This window comes from Prionailurus bengalensis, chromosome C1, assembly GCF_016509475.1.
Source record: "Prionailurus bengalensis isolate Pbe53 chromosome C1, Fcat_Pben_1.1_paternal_pri, whole genome shotgun sequence".
In the NCBI taxonomy this organism is placed as follows: Eukaryota; Metazoa; Chordata; class Mammalia; order Carnivora; family Felidae; genus Prionailurus; species Prionailurus bengalensis.
The window spans coordinates 80,747,525-80,766,459 of NC_057345.1; the positions used below are offsets into that span (position 1 = coordinate 80,747,525).

General features: G+C 46.8%; 1 long non-coding RNA gene across 1 annotated transcript; it reads right to left on the reverse strand.

Annotated features, from left to right (window-relative positions):
* Nucleotides 1–12,547: 12,547 nt before the first annotated feature.
* LOC122480802 lies at nt 12,548–13,845 on the reverse strand. The gene is made up of 2 exons (XR_006296664.1): nt 13,069–13,845; nt 12,548–12,956 (listed from the first exon to the last, which is right to left on the reverse strand). It is a non-coding gene; the product is annotated as an uncharacterized LOC122480802 (long non-coding RNA).
* Between the last annotated feature and the right edge of the window lie 5,090 nt (nt 13,846–18,935).

Here is an 18,935-nt window from a genome sequence, read left to right on the forward strand (position 1 = left end):
GAGGGAAGTGAGCAAGGGGGAGAGAAGGGAGATCGGGAAGCAGGTTTTTGCGGTAACCCAGGGGAAAGGTAATGGTCACGCAGAGGAGTGTGGTAGTGATAGCAGTGGTAGGAAGAGGCAAGACGGTGTTCTAGATGTAATTTGAAGGTGGAACACTGCAGGAGACATGATATCCTAAAGAGATATGACCCCAAACAAAGGTTGTGGCTTCACTTTCCAGTTTTAGATTGAAGGCCAAGGTTACCCCTCAACATGTCCCTGCCTGGAAAAACTATTGACTTTTCTGGCATAACATGACTCATGTTGGTTTTAGACAATAGGACATTTCCCTGGCCCTCTGCCTGGATGAATATTCGTTCTCAAACTACTCCCACCTTTCTGCCTTTCTGACTATTCACTAATAGCCTGAAATAATTGAATTGTCCTCTTCGATATCTACTTATCAAGTTTTTGGCAAGCTCAGATGAAATAGCAAAATTCCCCTTTATTTATTTTTTAAATTTTTAAGTTTATTTATTTTGAGAGAGAGCATGTGCGCACCAAGAGAGAGGGAGAGAGAATCCCAAGCAACCCCTGATGTGGGGCTCAAACTCACAAACCTGTGAGATCATGACCTGAGCCAAAATCAATAGTCAGATGCTTAACCAACTGAGCCACCCATGCACCCCAAAAAAGTCCCTTTAAAAATAATCCACATATTTATTTTTTGAAGATGGAAAGCAGACTCCCCATAGCCTTGGAAGGGAGTAGAACAAGGTGGAATGGAAGGGAGATGGTAAGGAATGCTCAGGTTCAATGCTCCTGGTGTATAGTCGCCCTTGGCTTGAAAGCTGGGAAGACCCTTGGGAAAGTAATTAAGGTTCCTCTTAATATGCTGTGAATCACTGCTGAGGAACATCAAACAGCATCATGTGACCTCCAAGACTTAACACACTTCCAAATATAGCTAATAAGTTACTAGGAAGAATCTTAGCCCCTTAAAAAACACCTCACTGAGGCTGAACAACATAGCTTCTGTGAAATCAATAACCAACCCTTCTCCTCCACCTCCGTCCCCCACCAACTGAACACTGTTAATCATAGGACGACCAGACAGCTCTGAAACATACATTGTCCCCATCTTCCCAGCTCCTAACAAAGTGTTCTGAATATGAGTTAATAACAGGGAGAAAATTATGCTCGAAAGCATGCCAGGAACGGGGCTGTTGAGTTTCTGAGTCAACTAGAACTAGAGCTAGTATCTGCTAGAATGTGTGGTTTAATTGCTCAAGGTCATTTTCAAGGAGCTGTACTAGAGGCTGACAAGCTTTATTGGAATTATTGGAATTTTTTCAAGCTTGTTCTTGTTGGCCCTCTCTCATGTAGGCGTCAGATAAAATATCAGAAGTCTGACTGACCAAACTTCAAGTCACATATTTTCTTCCTTGCCTGTGCTCACTAGTTTTTCCTAAATCCATTAGTTCTAGTGTCAAATGATCTGGTTTTGAGATTTCACTTTACCACTAACTGGTTGTATGGTCTTTAACAAGAAGCTTAACAACACTCAACAAATATTTATTGAATACCTACTGTGTTCAGGTTCTGTAAATATTGAAGAGTATACAGTTGTTTGAGCCTTGGTTTTCTCATATGTAGATGGCACTAATGTCTCCTCCCTTGGTAGTACACTCAGCAGGGAGTAAGATTAGGGGGAGAATTAAGTCAGATGCTTGCTCAGCAGCCGGCACATAGTAGGTGCACAGTAAATGATATCCACTACTGTAATTTTAAGAAAAGATGTAGATTTTAAAAAGGGGTAAGGAACATTTTCTCAATCTACCACCCCTTGAACAGGCAGGTAAGAAAATCTGGTCCTCTCTGAGAAAGTAAGCAAAAGTTGACTTTAGTGCTTTACAATCTTTTGAAATGGCCTCTCACTGGTTCATGCCTATGATTCTTTGATGATTAATTTTTTTTTTTAATTTTTTTTTTCAACGTTTATTTATTTTTGGGACAGATAGAGACAGAGCATGAACGGGCGAGGGGCAGAGAGAGAGGGAGACACAGAATCGGAAACAGGCTCCAGGCTCTGAGCCATCAGCCCAGAGCCTGACGCGGGGCTCGAACTCACAGACCGCGAGATCGTGACCTGGCTGAAGTCGGACGCTTAACCGACTGCGCCACCCAGGCGCCCCCTTTGATGATTAATTTTACGTGTCAACTTGACTGGGCCATAAAGTGCCCAGATATTTGCCCAAACATTATCCTGGGTGTTTCTGTGAGGGTGTTCTTAGATAGTAAACTGAGTAAACTGAGTAAACTGAGTAAAAACAGATTGCCCTCTCTAGTGTGGGTGGGCCTTATTCAATTAGTTGAAGCCCTGAATAGAACAAAAAGGCTGATCCTCCTCCAGGTAAGAGAGAATTCTTTCCTGCCTGACTGCTTTCCAAACAGGACATCAGCCTTCTTTCCTGCCTTTAGTTGTGAACTGAAACCTCAACTCTTTCTGGGTCTTGAGCCTGCCAGCCTTGGGACACAGACAGCATCACTAGTTCCCCTGGTTCTCAGGCCTTTGAACTTGGACTGAAAGTAAACCATTAGCTCTCCTGGGTCTTGCTGGCTCACCCAACAGGTCTTGGGACTTTCGAGCCTCATAATCACATGAGCCAATTTCTTATCCTAAATCTCTTTATATATATATATATATATATATATATATATATATATATATATAAAGATATATATATAAAGAGATATATATATAAAGAGATATATATATACACACACACACACATTTACATTTATATATAAATGTATTTATATATACATATATATAAATATATATGGTGTATATATATATATAGTCTCCAATAGACTATATATATACAAATATACACAAATAAAGATATATACATACATGTACATGTATGTACACAGAGATAGATATACACATATCTATAGCATATGTATGAATATATCCTATTGGTCTTTTTCTAGAGAAACTTTTTTTTTTTAGAGAGAGAGCATGCACATGTGAGCTGGGGAGAGGCAGAGAGAGAGGGAGAGAGAGGGGGAGAGAGAGAGAGAGAGAGAATCCGAGAATCCCAAGCAGACTCTGCATTGTTGTGCAAAGCCCAATGTGGGGCTCAAACTCACCAACAATGAGATCATGCCCTGAGCTGAAATCAAGAGTTGGATGCTCAACCAACTGAGCAACCCAGGTTCCCCTAGAAAAAGGTTTCTAATACAGTTCAACTGATTTTCTACCACTCCCCATAATCTATCCTGTACTCCAGCTGGGCTAAACCCATAAATCTCCTTGGCCTCCCATGCTCTCATGTGTCTTTCTGCCTTTGTCCAAACTTTGCCTTTGCCCTAAAGCCCTCCTCCACCCTAATCTTCAGGGTCAAGTCCTGCTCACTTGTGAAGACTCAACCTTAGTTTCACCTCGCTCAGAATGTAATGCTTTTGAATTGGGGCCTTCTCTGACAACTCCCAATGCTTACTTCATTCCAGCACCTATATCCTGTCATTTATTGTGACTGTGACTTTATCTGGCTCCAACAATAGAAGGTGAACCCCTTGATGACATGGGTGGGGACCTATTATTCATGGTATCTAGCGCTACGTTAGTTGCATAGGAGAGAACCAATAAGTGTTTGTTGCAAGAATAAAGGAGTAAATGATTGAGCAAATGAACAAAGGCATCTCTTTCCCCATTGAGATATAAAATGCAAAGGTTAAGAGAAAAGTTATCCTAGAATCATTCAGCCAAATCAATGAATTCACGTGGTCACTAGCCACTGGCTTCAAAACCCTATTGAACAAGGGCTTCATAAAGAGCAGTACAGGTTTGGAGTAGATGTTGAGGAGAGAAATATCCCTTTCACAAGCCAAGAAAGCATATGGGCATATTTCCTTTAGTTTTGACTGAGGTAATATTTCTAGAGTGATTCAAGATAGTCCTCCTTCAAGATTTTTGAAATTGAAAAGAATAACCATGGCCAATTCTATGAGTGAAGGAGGTTCATAAGCCCCAATAAAAGAATGCAATGCAACTTCAGATCCCCCACTGACCATGAGATTTCTTCCACGTTAGATACTTACTACTATAACGAGCCCACCTGTGAATGCCCTTTTGTAATTCAAGATGAAAACTCCACCCTTCCACGGAGGCAGTCCTAGCTAGAGAGGGTGGAAGGCAAGGCCCACACAAAGTGATGCAAAGGGTTCAATGCTAATCAAATCTTCCATGGGCCGCTGCTCTTTGTCCTGAGATCCAAAGGGAGATGTTGGCAGATCCGGGTCATCTGTGACCCGTCACGCTGAGATTCAGAGGGCAGCTGCCATGGATTCTTACTTCAGAAGCACCATTAATGGCATCACAGGCAACCATGTCCTGTTGGTGCCTAGGAGGTCTCAGTGAGATGAAGAATCCAGAAGACAAGAGATAACAGAATTGCAAAGTTGAGAGTTAGGGGCAGGTATATTTCCTGATGGGTCAGGGACTTGTAGGGAAAAGAGAAGAGAGTCCAGCAATCCTGGGCAGGTCAGGTTGGGCTAAGGAAGAGCCTGGGATAGAAAACTGCCCTCTTATCCTAGACATCTGGAGTTCTTGTGTCTCATCCTAGTGTCTGCAAACCCAGAGAGGTTTTCCTAGAGATGAGGAGTCTCCTCTTGACATCCAAGGGTCAGAACTGGGGAGAGCAGTGAAAAGAGGTTAGTGTGCTGTGGACAGATGAGTGGAGAACTAGAAGAAATTGGAATCCACGTGGAGTATAAGGAGGTAGCCTTGCACATGAAGAGGATAAAGCACCAACTTCATTTGGTTTGAAAAGTCTCATACTGCCAGGATCTGGATCTCAGAGATAAAACTCTCTTGGCTACTCCCAGTCACTTTCGAAGCTGTTAAAACAGTGTTGTCATAACACCACTCTAAGAGCCGTTAAGTTGTGTATGGTGTGGTCCAGACCACAGAAGCAATAAGAATTTAGTACCCTCTATTAACTAAATTTTGCCTTTAAATTTTCTTCCAATTTATCATTTTCAAGATACCTTTAGCTTTAAAAAAATATATTGTCATCTCTTGCTTTCCAGAAAGTGGATGAAAATATCTTACTATTCCAGATGAAATAAATCTCTCCATAGCCAAGCATGTGCCAGGGAGAACTGGGCTCACTTTTTTTTTTTTTCCGCCTCCTTAAACATATCTACCTTTAACAAATGTGTTGATTAAGTACATTTAACAAATGTGTACTGATTGCACACAGTATATTTTAGTATATTCAAGCCATGAATTGCCCAACATTTTATCCAAGAAGTAAATGTCACTGTGATTAACAAAACCCTGAGTAGTTTAGGTAAACACAGATTTCATTGTACAGAATCCCTTTGCTCACATGGCATTGTTTATACATGCCATGGTCAGTTCCAGGGTCCCTACGTTCAGCCCTGGCTCTGGGTTTCCAGGTGATGTTGCAGGATTTTTTGCCACAATATCCAGGATTCATTGTCTCACCACTTCGAAGAATGAAGAGATGGACACAAAATGAGTAGCAGGCAAACGTTTATCAGAATATAAGATTAGAAAGGAAGAATAGGAAAGCTCTCTTTACAGACGGGGAGGGGGGACATTCGAAAGTGAATGCCTGAGGACTACAGGCAAGGCTCCTTGTTTTATAAGGTTCTGGTCAGCCCTGTCCCTCCCCTTCCCCTTGTTCCTTCTCAGGTTCTACCCTTATTGGCTGGATAGCTCTGGGTGCTGCGTTGTCCATTCCTGACTGGTTGGACTCCATTATATGAGGGGTGGTCTATGGCCATACTCAGGGCTTTTGTCAAATTCCTGAGCGGATACCTGAGGGGGAGTAGGTGGGGTCTGTTAGATTCTTAAGAGGAACCTTATGCCTGAGAGGGTTTGCTGTGGTCAGACACTCCCAGCATTGTTCCAAAATATGTGTTTTTCCATACCCAGGGACCTCAGGTCCTATGCTTTCCCTCTCTGCCTATTTTATCTTATCTTTTCCTATCATAGTGGTGTCAGGGACACAGTTCTCCTTGCTCTGCCCAGATTCGTTACCACTGAGAACAAGAGCATTATCTGGTTTTCCTGGTCTCCAACCACACCTAAACCCACATCCTGCAGGACCCCTGTGTCTCAGCTCAGAGGGAGAGGAAACAGTAGTGCCCCACACATGCCCCTGGAAACCCATCTGGATCCCAGGTGAGAGGAGACCCTCCTCAGATTTCCGAAGGCCTCCCCCCACCCTCTGCCCAGACCAGAAGTGAGCCCTGCTCCCGGCCCACCTTCAGGAGGCCTCAATCTATCCCAGTCCTGGAAGAAAGGTTGCTTATCTCCCAGGGTGGGCTTTGAGAAAGCCTACCCAAGGTCTGGGTGGCCCTCACCTCAGGGAACAAACAGTACCCAGAGTCACCCTTCAGTGACCCTGGCTCATGGAGGAGGCATGTTGTGAAAAGTCCCCAAATCCTCCCTCTTTGGCTTTACAATGCATTGTCTTATTACTTCCAGATGTTTTTACTAATAACATTTGCTTGATCTAATGTAACAGTGAGTTTGTGTTCCCCGAACATCCAGTGGATGTGGGGAAATAATCTAGAAGTGAGTGAGAAAATTGAGTATTTTAGACTAAATACATTTTTTGCCTGGATGATTCTCACAGTTGATAATCCACCCACGACAGCATACAGATTGGAAAGGAACAAATAAAACTATCTTCATTTTTAGATAACATAATGACTAGTGTAGAAAATCCCAAGGAATCTAAGAACAAACAAACAAATCCCTCTTGGAACTAATCGTTTAGCTAGGTTTCAGGATACAAGATCAACATTCACAGATCAATCATAGTTATATATCATATCAATGACCCTATGGAAATCAAAATTTAAGACAGTACCATTTCTAGGGTCCATCCTACACCTTCCAAGGGAGTGCAAACTCTTTGAGGAGGGGTCTGCTTCTGTTGTGTACACGTCTGTATCCCCATCCCCTAGAATAGTGCCAACAGATTGTAGGGACTTAGAAAATATTTATGGACCGAGTGACTGACGGTTGATTAAACAAATAATGAAAAAGAACAGAAACAATCTTGCATACAAGCAAAGAACAGGTCCGAGCTCCTGGTAAGAACAAGGCAGTGATGTTTACATGTGCATGTTTTATACAAGGTCCACCTCACAGACCTTCATGGGCTACCCCGTAAGCAGCCATTTGTCCTTCTTCAGAATTCCTACAAATAATGCAAAAAGGGTCACTGTGCAGTACCCTCCATTCAACTCTAGTTAAAGCATTTCCTGAGCCATACTGTGTGGCTGGCACTGTGCTGACAATGGGGCTTCGGAGATGAGCAAAGCCCGCTTCCTACCTAGAAGAAGCTCCTGATGCAGCTGGGTGAGACAGACAGGCAAGAGGATGTCCCCATCGGTGAGGACAGTGAGCAGAGCAGAACCCAAGTCCGGCCCGAGGGTGACGCAGAAGGCTCCCCAAGCCATTAGATAGATGGGGAGATGGGCAGACAGGCAGATAATCACTCCTAAGAGTGTAATTTCTGTCATACAGCCTGCTGAACACTACTTGCAGAGTCGTCTCGGTGATCCTTCTACTGCCCTGAAGGTTAAGTTTATTCTTCCACTCACCTGAACCTGAGAGAACAAGCAGCATTAGGCAGGTAAGAGGAAGGGAGAAGGTGCTCCCAGGTCAAGAGAGGATTATGGCCAAAAGCAGGGGTGTGTGCCCTGCCTGGGATGTCTGAGGGTTTTCCAGCACAGATCCTTTGTGTTACTGTGGAAAACTAGACCAAGACTGAGGTGGGAAAGGAACCAGAAGTAGTTTACGGGAGCCAGACCCTGGAAGGCTTTGTTCACAATGCCAGAGACTGTCAGTGACCTTCAGACGGGGCTCTGTGGAAGCCTGGCACTCACAGAGCTCGGCCACGGTGCTGGCAAATGTTTTGGTTCAAATTTCCCTCAAGAGGTTTTAGAAGAATGTTCGTGCTTTGCCCATACATCCTGCTCCTTAACACTTGAGTGCACACCTGCTTGCACTAAGCTCCCAGCCCTTGCGTTCCTTGAGATCTTGCTCTGACCGCCTGAGTCCACTGTGCCTGGCCATGTAGCTGGTTGCCCACACCCCATAGCCCTCAAATAATACAATTGGGTCTAAAACCCCAGCTTCATTTCCCCTCGGGAGAAATAACACTGAGCCACGTGGCCTGTGCTGGCTCCCAGAGCTCCCCGATGGAACCAAGCTCTGGTTGTCCACGGAGCAATCGATTCCATCTCCCCCTCCCCCCGCCCCCATTCCCAGTATCACATCCCTAGCCCCTCTAGGGGTTTTGCAGGAGCTCCTCCCAGAGAAACAGCTGCATTTAAATCCTTGTATCAAGGTCTGTTTCTAGGGCAGCCCAAGCTAAGACACGTGTGCACACACACAGTATCTCTGGGAGGACTCAAAGAAACAGAACAGTGAGGAAAAGCAGTGGTTGGGTATGAGGTGGAGGGAAATTTATTAATCACTAAATATTATTTTTTACCTTTTGGCTTTTGGACTATATCTATGGATTTTCTATTTAAAAATACTTTAAAAAAAAAAAAAAGGCTACCCAAAAGGTGCTTGGGTGGTTCATTCAGTTGAGCGTCCAACTCTTGATTTTAGCTCAGGTCATAATCTCAGGGTCGTGGGATTATGCTCAGCGTGGAGCCTCCTTAAGATTCTCTCTCTCTCTCTCTCTCTCTCTCTCTCTCTCTCTCTCTCCCCCCCCTCCCTCTGACCCTTTCTCCACTCGTGCATTCCCTCTCTCTAAAATAATAGTAATAATAATAAATAAATAAATAAATAAATAAATAAATAAAAGGTACCCAAAATATGTACCTTAAATTGTTAAAAAATCAACGGTAATTTTACATCAATAAAATCATATGTGCTGTGTATCAAATGTTTACCTATTGGTGACTGCCAGTGCATTAATTCATGCTGCCAGGCAAATGCTCTTCGATATGCTCAGAAGAATTGACCTTTTCTGCTAATTTGATTCATGATTTTGAATATTCAGTAAAGCTATCAGTGAGGAGAAAGACTATCTCTGGGTGATTTCTTAAAATTAAGGTCTGTTGGGGCACCTGGGTGGCTCACTCGGTTAAGTTTTCGACTTCGGCTCAGGTCATGATCTCGCGATCTGTGAGTTCAAGGCCCCCGTTGGGCTCTGTGCTGACAGCTCAGAGCCTGGAGCCCGTTTCAGATTTGGTGTCTCCCTCTCTCTCTGCCCCACCCCACCGTCGTGCTTGCTCTCTCTCTCTCTCAAAATAAATAAATAAGCAAAAAATAAATTAATTAAATTAAATAAGTCTGCACACACCCTCTCCCATCAATGTGTACAAACGCACTGATGGGAAACTGAGTAACCAAACACAGGCCGACAAAGCCTAGGTGATCACGTTCACGCCCTGCCATACAACTGGTTAGCTGTGCAGTCAGGATAATATTGTACAAGCACCTACCTGTCCTAAGTTTGGGCTACTTTTGATGTGACTTTTTACGTTTAACCTAAATAATGAAAGCCATTAGACACTGTGAATGATTCAACATTAAACTCAATGTTTCCTCCTACTCCACACTCAAGATCTTGGGTTTGTTTAATTGAGAGCAGCCTGAGGTGGCAAGGCCAGCTGTGCGAAAATAAAAAGTTCTGTTCCTAGTTTGATTACTTATCTCTGTGAGTCAACCTTTCTCCATCTCGACTGATAGAAACCAATGCAGGAATAAATTGGATACCGAGGCAGATCTAAAACTGTAAATGCTGTTTTCTCTCTCTCTCTCAAAAATGAATACACATTAAAAATTTTTTTTCAACTTAAATGTATTCATAACCATGCATGTGGAAAGTGCATGCTTTTCGAAATAGCCTGACGTTCAGAGTGGTTGGCTTTCTAACAAGCAAAGGTTATAAATGAATGGCTATGAAGTACGTGTCTACCAGTGAAACCACTCATCTGCTTCTTCTATAGGCGTTCAATGCAATGTTTTATTTGGAAAGTGAGTTACAGTCCCCATTGTTCGGACCTGTGGTCTGGAAGATGGCCAGCACACAGGCTCCTACAGAGACTGGCAATCTGGTCGGATGCATGAGTCGGGCAGGCCACCCTGAGCTGGGAGGGGAGGGGACTGCAAGGAGGGAGATAGAAGCTCCTCTGTGGCTCTGGAAACCAACTTCAGAAAGTCAGGCTGGAGACAAAGATCAGGCACTGAAAGCTTACTAGGAGGGAGGTGGCTGTTGTTTTGGGTGTAGGTGCAAGAGTCCAGGGAACACTATAAAATAAGAAAAGCCGTAGGTCCGGAGTGCAGCCTGAGGAGAGAGGCTGTTCTCACCAACCATTCTTCTTACAGGCGTGAGCGTTAACTTCATAACCTGACCAAAGACTCCTCGAGGAGTCTGACTTTGGGTTCAAGGCCCTTGAATACCCCCACAGGGACCAGAATAAAACTCTACAGACAGCAGGAGCACTGTGTTTATTGCTCGGTTGACTGATTCATCTCAGAAGGTGAAGGATTGTATTACAACAAGAATCCCATTTAAACAAATTTATCAAAATTCCCACATGATAACCAAACTTGTTTAAATGTCTCCACCTAGATAGGGCTTCTGGGTGGCTCAGTCGGTTAAGCATCTGACTTTGGCTCAAGTCATGATCTCACAGTCCATGAGTTTGAGCCCCAAGGCAGACTCTATGCTGACCGCTCAGAGCCTGGAGCTACTCAGATCCTGTGTAGCTCTTTCTCTGCCCCTCTTTCTCTGCTCCTCCCCCACTCACGCTCTGTTTCTCTCTCTCAAAAATAAATAAACATTTTTTAAAAATTAAAAGAAAGGGGCGCCTGGGTGGCTCAGTGGGTTGAGCATCTAACTTTGGCTCAGGTCACGATCTCATGGTTTGTGGGTTCAAGCCCTGTGTCAGGCTCTGTGCTGACAGCTCAGAGCCTGGATCCTGCTTCAGATTGTGTCTCCCTCTCTCTCTGCCCCTCCCCTGCTTGTGCTCTATCTCTCGAAAATAAATAAACGTTAAAAAAATTAAAAGAACAAAATGTCTCCACCTTGACAGAAATAGCAGCTAGCAACTTTATTACGAGATTTTTTAATTGGAAAAAATGTGCACACACTGGCTACTTTTAGATGGCATCCTTTCCCAGGAGCAAAAGAGAGAGAAAAGAGTGTTGGAGAAAGTAGGAGGGAGGGAGGAAGAGAAGGAAGAAGAAAGGGGGAAGAAAGCAAGGCATACGAGGCCCCTCAGCAGCCACATCTTGTGGAAGTAAGTAAGAAAGGCTGTTGGTCTTCACGCTGCTTCCCTGCCTCTGGTAAGGTAGTGAGGACTGTACATAATGCCTGCCCTTACCTCTCCGGCCTGCTCCACTCGGCCCCCCGGCCCCTTCCAGCTTTCCAAAGCAGACTCTGGGCCCCTGGGGTGGGGCTCATGCAGCCAGCTCAAGAGAGTCCCACGCTCAGGTCTATGGGGCCCGGCCCCTCCCTGCCACCCCGAAAGCTCACAGTGGGGGGCCTGGAGGGGGACCCCCAGCCTCCTTTCTGGGTGTATGCCTTGTCCTCCTGATTTCTCTTCCTGGGTGGGGGCAGAACCACTAAAATCAGAGAAATGTTCTCTTTGGAGAAGAGAGTCCTTCACCTCTGAGGAGGGACTTATGTGCCTACCCTCACTATTGGTGTTGTCCCTGTGGGCTGGCCAGGCTGGGACACGCTGTGGACTCGACTCCTCTCTGTCCCGATTTCTATGTAGGCAATCTCTGGTTGACATGGAAGGCCAGTAAGTCTGGAATGGGAAAAAGTCACAGAAGGGCAGCACTGTAGGGGAGGAAAGGGGGGTGGGAGGGATGCTACCTTGGGGTGAGTGGGATGCTCTGGGGTGATCCCAAGCCCAGGCCCCACGTCCTCTGCTTCATCAGCAGGAAGCTAAGGAGTCCAAGCTTCAGGGTCCCTTGCTTGCCTTTCCAAAACCCTGTGCTTTAATTTCATATTTGTAATTTTATTTTATTTCTTCCTTAAAGAAGACATTCCTAAACTATAAGGGCTTCAAGGACCCAAACGAAAGCCAGCCCTTATCACCAGCTGGTTTGGAGCCACTCTCCTCCTGTTATGACTTGCCAGGACGACTCCACACCTGGCCTGCTGGTCTCCCTAATTACTACTTCCCTGACTCACCGGTCTCACGCCACGGGTCCCCTTGTTCCTCAAACACACCAGGTGGTGGCCAAGGTGTCACTCTCTGCCCTGGCTGTTCCCCCTGACTAGAATGTTCCTTTCCTGATGCTCACCTCCTATATCAGCTCTGGTGGCACCTTCTCCATGAGCCTTCCTGGAGCTCCCTAGTTAAGGTGAAATTCCCTGCCCCCTCCACCTTGCAGCACCCCACCCTCCAGATCCTACTAACTTCCACATCATTTATCATTTAAGATACCTCGCAACATAGCTACTGATTCTTTTCTGTACCTCACCCCACACCATGAGAACGTAAGTCCCATGAAGAAAGGGAAATTCAAAATCTGTTTTGCTCACTGATGTCTTCCTGGCGTCTAATACATAGTGCGGTAGGCATTTGGTTAATATTTGCCTCATTAATGCATGAAGTTGCAACACCTGAGGCAGGGACCCTACCAGCTGCAGTGTGGACACAAGTCTGGCCAATGAATATCCAAATGAGAGAAAACCAAGTTCCTTCTCAGACGTGACTCGGCTTTACAGGCTGGGGAGGTCCCCGGACCACAGGCTAAGGACACAGGCGCCAGGACATCCTGGCCCTGCCTGTCTGCCTCAGGATGCATCATCTCGTCCCTGGACAGTGCTGCTACCCAAGAAGTATCCAGAACTGCTGAGCCTGGGATAAGAGAGGGGCTGGAGCCTGCTGTCTGTCTCGAGGGTTGGTGGCAGGGACCGTGGGACTTTTCATGTATGTGTCCAATCCTAGGAGAGCATAGCCAATTAGTAATACGGCCAAGAGCAGAGATGTTTACTCAGAGCCGGGGCTGATTTCCTGCCTTTGCACATCTGGCAGACACACACCCGCTGGCCTGACCTGGGGATGCGGTGGCGGAGCTCCCTGGTATGAGGGCCTCGTGTCGTTTTAACCCCATGGGGACACATCTCTGAGTGGGATTTGTCCTGGCGCCGGGAAGAGGGTGTGTGTCTGTGAAGTGCAGGGTGTGGGGGACACTGAGATGTCCACGAGGACCCCCTTCCTGGAGCCGGTGATCCACAGTCAGCCGATCAGGACCCCTCCCCCCTGCAGACAATGCTGATGACATCATGGTGACCCCGGGCTTTATGTAGTCATGTAGGGTTGCCAAAACTCTTGGTCATGCAGCTTTCATTTCATGGTCATCCAAACCTGCGAGGAAGACAGACCAGGAAATATCATCCCATTTTCCACAGGAAGAATGTGAGGCCGAGTGGCTAAGGGATGCACAGGGTCACAGAGACAGCACAGGTCAAGGAGAGACTGGCTTCTGCAGTCACAGCCATGCCCTGTCCTGTCTGCTCAGTGACATGGGCCCTTTACATCCCAGGTTTAACACTTGCCGCTTCAACTTTTTCCTAGAAGCCTCCAAGCCCCCAGGTGCAGTGACTTATTCCCTCGCAGTGGCTGGAATCAGTCGCTTAGCTGGCAGAACAGTGCCCCTGGCCTTGGTGCCCCCAGCACACTTAGCTTGCTATCCTCTAATCACTGTCGGGACACCGTAAATGTCCTGCCATGATTACCAAATAAGAACAAATAGAAAAAGACATTTCTTTTTGAAAAATGCTCTGAGAGTCAGTAAAAATTGAAGGGGCCACGGCTGGGTAAATTTCATGATGGGAGGAACGAGGCTGTGTACGGAAGTAACATTCACAGCTGTCTTCTCCTACAAGCTTGCAGGTGTCAGACGTCGTGTTGAGTGCTTTGCACACTACCTCATTTACGCCTCCCGGCTGCTCTATGATGTAGGTGATACTGTTATGCCCATCTAACAGGTAGGGAAACTGAGGCCTAGAGTTTCATTCAGTGCTTAAAGCCTTACTGCTGGTTAGCAGTGGAGCCCAGAGTCCTATCTGGGGTCTGTGTAGTACAGCCCAAGTTCTGAACGTCTACATTGTACTGCTCCCCCACCCCCACCTCCCGTGCGAATGCATTTCAGCAGCCTGTGAGGAGTCCTACACGAGTCTGAACCCACCCGTCTCTTCATTCATCCTCTGGCTCTCCGTCCCCTCTTTCTCCCCCTTATCTCAGGGTCTCTTTCTTGGGCTGACCTGGAAACTCAAAATCCGTCTCTTTTGGTCATGCAAACGATCTATTTGTTCAACACATGGTTTCGGGCGACTATCCTGTGCCGAGCTCCGTTCTAGACACTGGGGAAGTGGCAGCGAACAAAACAGACAAGAACCCCTGACTTCACAAGGTGATCATGCTAGTGGAGATATAACCATGAGCCCATGTACAAGGTAAAGTCAGGGAGAAGGCTGTGGGGGAAATAGGGCGAGATGAGGTGGGATAGAGAAGGATGGGGCGCTGCTGCTCTTTGAGATGTGGGGTCAGGGAAGCTCTCCCTAAAGAAGAGGCTTTTGGGCAGAAACCAGAGTCTGGCAAGGAGGAAGTCACACCGCTGTCAGGGGAAGAACATCCCAGTGACAGGAAGGAGCTTGGCATTATCTCCAGATTTAGCAAAATAATAGTAATAATGATATAAAGAAATAATGATATAAAGAAATAAGGAAAAATTGGGCACCTGTTAAATTTAAGTTTCAGGTAAACAGTTTGAGACATATTCATACTAAAATAAATATTTGTTGTTGATCTGAAATTTAAACTTAACTGGGAATCCTCTTGCTTTATCTGGCAACCCTCGCCTTGCGTGAGTTTATGGAACGGCAAGAAGACCGATGTGGCCGAAGCGGAGGCAGCAAGAAGGTGGAGGGAGACGAGGAGGGGAACTTGCGGACGGGAGGGAGGCTGACATTTCAGACCTGGAGAAGCCATCTAAATATGCTTCCAGTTGTCCCGGTGGAATTTCCTCTGGGTTGTCCAAGAGAGAACCGTGTCCTAGGAGCTATAAAAGAGGAGATAGGAAAGCAGGCGCCACAGGAGGAATTATCTAGTCTGGGTCACAGAGACGTTTGGGACTGCATCATCTCTTCTCCAAAGGCGAAGCTCTAGGAAACCTCCTGACGTCACCGTGACCCTGTGTCTTTGACCCAGCAAAGAAGCTGGACCCCGAGCAGACAGAATGAAGGAGGTGGCATGGAGCGTGAACCATTAGCCCAGGGATTAAGCTGTAGGAAGTGCAGGGGTGGCGGTGGGGGAAGGGCATCTCCTCTCTCGATGGAGTAAGGAGGTGTGTGGAGTCAGAGATCAGCAAGGTGTTTGGGTTCCAGGATTCCTGGCGGCTGTAACCCGCAGAGGGGATCGAGCAACTGCCAGAAGGAAACCCCAGTGACACTTCCAAGCTGTAAGTATTAAGGTTGAAATAGAAAACACCCTTTGAGGGGTGCCTGGGTGGCTCAGTCGGTTAAGCGTCTGATTCTTAATTTCAGCTCAGGTCATGGTCTCACAGTTCACAAGATAGAGCCCCGTGTCGGGCTCTGTGCTGCCAGTGCAGAGCCTGCTTGGGGTTCTCTCTCTCCCTCTCTTTCTCTCTCCCTGCCCCTCCCCTGCACTCTCTCTCTCAAAATAAACAAACATTAAAAAAAAAATCACCCTTTGAAGTTAGAATGTAAATAATCCAATAGTCTCCTCCTGGCTGACTTCGGAATCTCCAGACAAGCAAGATAAACCAGAGTAGACATTTCGGGGAAACTTTCCGCTATAACCCCAAACACCTACTTCATAGGTCACCTCAAGGATTAGATGGGGAAACATAGGTAAAGCCCTGTGCTTGGTATGTATGACTTTAAATGTTCTACGTCTCTACCCTATCCTACCCTCCCTTCCCAAGTTCTGGGACGGATGGACCTTGAGTGCCTCACAGACATTAAAAAGAGAAACGGTAATGTCAGATCCTGGACAGCCTGACGCTCAGCACTGCAACTAGATCTCTTCCCTTTCTGTAAGCGGTAACCCCACGGGGTTCGTGAGCCTGGCACACAGCAGCGACCCAGAACGTGCTGCTGCATGCGTAGCATGGAAATCATTGGCTCATCCTTACGGGCCTCCTGGAGTCAGATTTCTCACATTCAAACCGACAGAAAAGGAAGTAGGGCTGCCAGACTGGGGCTCCAGAGAGTCAGGAGCAGGCTGTTCCCCCACCCTTCCCAGGCCCAGGCGGTTGCCTCATAGCCCTACCGAAACGCAGGCCAGAGAAGCAGCCGGCGCCCAGCACAGCATCTGCCTTATAAGGACATTGGCCAGGCCTGCCAGGTGTGTCATCCCCGGGTCCACCAGGAGGCCGGTGACGTCCCCAGTGAGTCAAGGCCGGGTGGGTGAAGCGGCCTCGGAAAGCCGCATGGGTGGCAAGTGAGAGTTTTCTCACTTCCCTCCCCCCTACATCTTTCCATGTGTTTTAGATTATTATCTCATTTACCTTAGCAATTGGAGAAACAGAGAAAAGGATTTTTGAATGGAAAAAAAAAAAAATACCCATGAGTATTACTTCAGGAACAAACGAAAGGCTCTCTGTACTTTTTTTTTTTTTTCTTCCTGGCAGGGTGGGTGGGGAGATGAAACGAAGAACATGTAGTTCTGTGGACACATCCCCTTGAGAATTAACACATGGGCAGGTCCTGTCCAAGCCCAGGCAACGTCCACAGTGAGGGCCAGACTGTGGCCCTCGACCGAGGGGCGGCCTCCGGGAGACCCGAGCTCCTCCTATGGTCTCCCAAGGAAGACAAGCCAGGATTGGGCAAGGAGCCTTGGGGGAAAGCACCCTTCTGAATTATATGAAGGCAAAGCAAGGGCTGTCGGCCTGTCCAGAGACAGTGTGGAATTGAAGTTAAGTGATAAGGTTTTGAAATCATACAGATCTGGGTTTGAATCCTCAATGTGACGCTTCCACTGGGTGAACTTGAGCAAGTCAATTAGTTTTTGTTAAGACTTTTTTTTTTAATGTTTATTCTTTGTTAAGACTTTTTTTTTTTTAATGTTTATTTATTTATTTTTGAGAGAGAGAGCGCACAGCGGAAAAGAGGCAGAGAGAGAGACACAGAATCCGAAGCAGGCTCCAGGTTCTGAGCTGTCAGCACAGAGCCTGACACGGGGCTCAAACCCAGGAGCCGTGAGATCATGACCTCAGCTGAAGTCAGATGCTCAACCAACTGAGCCATCCAGGTGCCCCAGTCTTTGTTAAATCTTGACTGCCCCTTGTGTGAAGTAATCGTTCATTTAACAAATACCTACAGAGCACTTTCCAGTGCTTTACTCGCATTAACTCTTCAAATATTCATAACCAACCTATGAAGCAGACTCTATTATCCCCATTTCACAGGTGAGGAAAGTAACTTGCCCACGGTCACTCAGCTGGTCATCGGTGGTATCAAAATTCCACCCCAGATTGGACCCCCTCTGGGACCTGTGCCCCAAAATGCTAAACTGTGCCGCTGAGAGTTTATAATTGTGCCCACTTCACCTGATAGGATTAAGTGGACCAGAGCATGCTACCGCCGAAGCACGCATGTGGTAAATGTTCAATGGACGTGACCTGTTGGTGCCCATTATCTAAGACGTGGGGGATTACTTGGAAGCAGACCTTGAGAGGAAGGTGCCAGTGCAGGTGACCGAGAAAAGTCACCCCTGGAAGAAACTGGTGCAGGAGTGGGGGAAGCAAGCAGGGAACTGGAAGGAGACACAGTTGTCAGATTTTAGGCAAAGTATCGCAAGGGAAGGATTTGTGAGTTTATCCCCATCAAGGTGGTGTTGGGCTTTGTGCTCCCAAAGGCTGTTGGGCCCTGGCTGAAGGGTGCCCTGAGGAAATGGAAACACCCAGGCCCTCTGGGCTCTGCACTCCAGTCATCCGCAGGCAGTCTTCTAAAGGGAGTTGAAGGCATGGAGCTGTTAGAAGAAATGCAGCAGAAGGCAGCTCCCCCTACCCCACTCCTGCAGCTCGGCCCCAGGCTGGACTGATTTTCACCATCTCCCTCCCCTCCCACTCTTTCTAGATTCCCCTCACTCTTCACCAGCACTTCCGCTGGTCTGGGTGGCCTTCTGGCTGAGGTGACATAGATCACCGGAGGTTCTGAACCCCCTGTTACCAAGCCCTTAGCAGGTGTGTTTGCTAGAATTGCCCATCTACAACTAGAACTGGACACCAACAGATGTCCCAATGGATCCCCTAAGTTCCAGGCCTGTTTCTCCTCATCCCCACGATGCGGCAGCAAACCCACCTCCTCATGATGATCAGATGCAATTGCTCTGCCATGTCAGGTGTGTGCCTTGTCCCCGTCTCTGCCACCACGACGACAACTCTGTTCACAGACCAGTGGTGTCAGCACGGGGGCGGCTAAGAGCAGGGCGCCTGATGTCTCCAGGTCAAGTCACTCTTTTCGCCTGGTTGTGGAGTCTCTGATTCTACAGTGGATTCTCTGTGCGTCATGTATGATATAACAATCCCCACACTTCAGGCTTCCTCTGTATACCCTTCTCCCATATCACCTCATCCCCAATCTTCTGATCTTGCTCTTTCCAGACCCCTGACCAGGTGGCCAAACCACTTGTCACAGCTCAGGACTCACAGTATAGTCTTACCTAAAGCCATTTCTCTCTTCACAATCTGGATGACTAGGTACACTGCCTGAATCTCTACCCATCTGGAGGATTTTCTCCCGCCCTCCTACTCTTCGTAGGTCCCTTGAGCAGAGCTGTGATTCAGTACGGTCTATTCTCAGCTCATACCAACATATCTAGTCAAGCCCTTCATGAGCTGGGCCTGGATTTTCTGTTTCTCCTCTGCCAAGGGGCCCCAAAGCAATGGAAATGAC